The 3,664-nt window shown below is 52.0% G+C and overlaps 1 non-coding gene across 1 annotated transcript; it reads left to right on the plus strand.

Moving 5' to 3' along the window:
* On the plus strand, positions 1-107 carry LOC120093904 (U6 spliceosomal RNA). Its single transcript, XR_005487622.1, has one exon. It is a non-coding gene; the product is annotated as a U6 spliceosomal RNA (small nuclear RNA).
* Positions 108-3,664: the final 3,557 nt, after the last annotated feature.

Genomic DNA, 3,664 nt, shown 5'->3' on the forward strand with positions numbered 1-3,664 from the left:
GTGCTCGCTTCAGCAGCACTTATACTAAAATCGGAACGATACAGGGAAGATTAGCACGGCCCCTGTGCAAGGATGACAGGCAAATTCGTGAAGCGTTCCGTACTTAAAAAGAAAAAAAAAAAAAAAAAAAAGAGGCAGGAGCCTGGGAGAGGGCAGAAACCAACCTCCAAAACCCAGTAAGAGGCTAAGGTACAAAATCACCCTCCATACAGGAGGCCTGGAAAGAAAGTCCTCCCATGACTCCTGCTGTGCCTAGAACTCTCACCCGGGAGACCTTCTTCCCCAAAGGCAAGCTCAGGCACTGGGCAGGTGTCAGTGCTTTCGTAGCTAGACTGGACACACTCCTGCATTCCTGCAAACAGGCTAGCCAGGGTACCCCTCCTGGCTTTTCAAGGAGAAATCCCTGGGAGGAAGCTGCTTTTCCAGGTCTATAGCTCTGCCCAACTTGGGGCATAGGGGTTGAGAAGGTGCAGAGGCTGAAACCTCAGCAGAGCCAAGGGGCCAGGGCTGCGGGTGGTGGCAGGCCAGGAGTGTGGAGGCCTATAGACCTCCCTTGCCCATGGTGGGTGCTCAGAGTCACATACAATTACTCACTCAGTGTATCATAATTACCACAAATAGCCCATTAAAAGAAATTATCATCAAGATGATATTAGCAGACAGCAGGGGAAATGAAGAAGGGAAAGTGCTTATTCTCTATTGTCCCTTAATGGGGACAGGGGATGGCCAGTAGGCAGCAGCCAGAGCCTTAACACCACAGCCCGCTGGGCTGCCCCACAGTGAGGTGAAGGCTGGCTTGCCTCAGGCCTATTAAGGGCAGATGCTACAGCCCGTTCCTCAGTCCCATATCCAGAACTCCCACATCTGGAACCCCACAGCCTTCACAAAACCCTCTCCTGAGATCCTGGAACAGTGTTCATGTCCTGCAAATCTCAAGAACTTAAACATCCTCTAGACAGTGTCCTGAGCTCAGGCCCTGACGTCTCCCAAATGCCACCAAAAAGGTAGAGTCTGGAGAGAGCTGTAGTCTGGGGAATACGGGTAAGCTGGAGGGTGAAGGGACAGGGAACTGGTGGATCTCTGTGGTTTCAGCCACCAGAGACTAAGGACAGGCAGGAGGTCCTCACTGACAAGGGCTTTAGTGGCATTACAAACCGTCTCTCTTCCTTTTATCAAGGACACCAAGAGTCCTTCACCTGGGAAGAAGGATGGATAAGCCTCCTCTGAAAGATTCCCACAGCCACAGAGAAACGACCAGCCACTGGCAACAGTGATTTCCAAGAAGCTGCCAGACCATGGGCTGGCACCTGTGGGGAGGCCCTGCCTCCCCAACACCTGGCCTCCTCCAGGAAGGAATGCTGTGTCTTACTTGTAACTAATTCAGGACAGCTAACCCCGAGTAGGGAACAGGCAGGTGATAAAATGTCCAGGACATGGGGCTGGAAAACAGCTCCGCAGTTAGGAGCATGCATAGACCGGTCTTTGAGAGGATCTGAGTTTGGTTTCCAGAACCCATGTTAGGAACTGTCAGGTGGCTCACGACCATCAGGAACTCCAACCTCAGAGGGTCTGCAGGACACCTGCATGTATGTGCACATACCCCACACACAGACATACGTGTATGTACATAATTTAAAGAGTAATGAATAAGAAAGTAAAAATGTCCCCTACATGGAGCAGACCAAATAGTCAGAGAAATGGAGTCTGAACAAACACAATGACAGCACGGGCCCTGAGACCCAGGCCCTGAGAAAGGGAAGGATGCTCAGCCCCTCCTGTGCGACCCCAGAGGTCAGCAGCACTCTTATAAAAGACTTGAGGCTGAATGAGGTCACAGACATCTCCCCAAAGTCGAAGAATCTAGAAGTGGTCGAGTTAGCAATAGGGGAAGGGAGATATGCAGTCATAGAGCCAGAGAAAGGTTAACGGGGAAATGGACTCACCAGCAGGATTAGAAGATGAATGATAGACAGACAAAAGTGGGAGTGTCCTTAACGTGTAGGGATGACCCTGGAGGCCCAACTTGCTGCCCCTGCAGTAAAAACATGAGTGTCAGGGTCTTCAAAGGGGCCCTGGTGACGGATGGTGCCAGGGCTTTGCAGGAGTGGACGAGTGGGTGAGCCTCCTCCATACAGATAGGCTCACCCAAATCCAATGTGGCTAGGGAGAAAGCCCCTTTTCTCCTTGTCTTCAAGAATTGGAGCTCTAAGCAGAAGGGCCCCGAAGCCTTCCTGCATGGCTCTCTACCCCGGGACTCAGCCTGTGGGCCGCAAATGATTCTAAGAACGGTCTTTTCTCCAAATGCCTTTCTAGGTAAGAATAAGCAATGTTTGCTTGCTTGCCACCAGGTGATGCATTTCAAAGGTTGTTTAATGTGTGGGTATGGGTTTGATGTTGAAAATATGCCAGATAGTGGGGTCTGTGAATAACTCAAGGCTTTTCTTGTGAATTCCTGTAGAGTAACTCTCTCTGGGTTCTAAAGATCAGGCCTCCTTGGATTCTGACTTCCATCTGATCCCAAGTGCAGGGCTCCAGAGTGTCTTCAAACCAGCTATCTCCCACCAACCAGAAACCCCTAAGAGGTTAGGGTAGATAGACTGTCTCCAGAACACTACTCCCAGACCGGTCAGGGCTGGGCTTTGCCTGCTGGAGAGGACCCACAGGGGACAGGCTCATATTGGACATAGCAGCTCCTGAAGAGGGCAGGAAGATGCTTATTGTGTGGACAGAGCTCAGCTAAGCGCCATCCCTACTGACAGGCCAGAAGTCAGGCTACCCTCAGGAGAAGCTATGCTCCAAGCTCTCCAAGTACCCCATAAACATGGCTGATAAATTTCTCGCCATGGATGGGGGGGCCATCCTGGCACAGCAGTTTTGTGTCCCCCTTTGTCAAAGCTTTTCAGAGTGCCTACGGACTGTGAAGAGACCTTCTGCAGGATCTTACTTTGGCCCCCTGTAAAAGAGTGAGTGGGGACAGCTCAGTGTCATTGCGGATGGGATGTGGCAGGGCTAGAAGTGGGCTTAGCCTGACTGTCCAGTAGGTGAAGGTTGTATGTCCTCTCCTGCCGAGACCATCGCCTCCTTGGCCCATTCAGTCCCCAAGGACACAGGGAGAAGTGGATTCAACTATAGTGACTTCCACCATAGAGGGCTTACGATGACTGGAACTACCCAGTGGATGGCTAGAAGTTGCTGTGAGTGCTAAGCCTGCAGCCCTTTTTCTTGCAGCTCTGGCTGCCTTCCTAAAACTGACCGCACAGAAGCAGGTGCCCTGCGGATGCCCAGTGAGTCACCTGAGCTGAATCCTCCTTCCTGGTCAGGCTCCCCTTTCTTCCCTCTGGCTCTGTTCTTCCCTGCCCCTCCCCCCTCCTCCGCCCTCCCAGCCACCTTTCCTCTGCCTTCTCCCTCCTAGCCTTTCATCCCTCTTCTCTCTCAGATCCCTTGCTTTCTCTTCTCTGGGCCCTCCCTTGTCCCTCTTTTCTTTCCTTTTTTACCTCCTCTCTCCCTTCCTCCATCTTCTACCCCTCCTTCCCTTCCTTCTCCATCCTCTTCCCCCACCCCAATCGACCCTCTTCTTTTTCTTCCTCCCCCATGTCTCCCCCAATCCTTCTTTCTCTCTCCCACCCTCCACACTCCTCCTCACTCTTTTTGCCTCACCTCTGCA

The sequence above is a fragment of the Rattus norvegicus genome, chromosome 7 (assembly GCF_036323735.1).
Source record: "Rattus norvegicus strain BN/NHsdMcwi chromosome 7, GRCr8, whole genome shotgun sequence".
NCBI classification, from domain to species: Eukaryota; Metazoa; Chordata; class Mammalia; order Rodentia; family Muridae; genus Rattus; species Rattus norvegicus.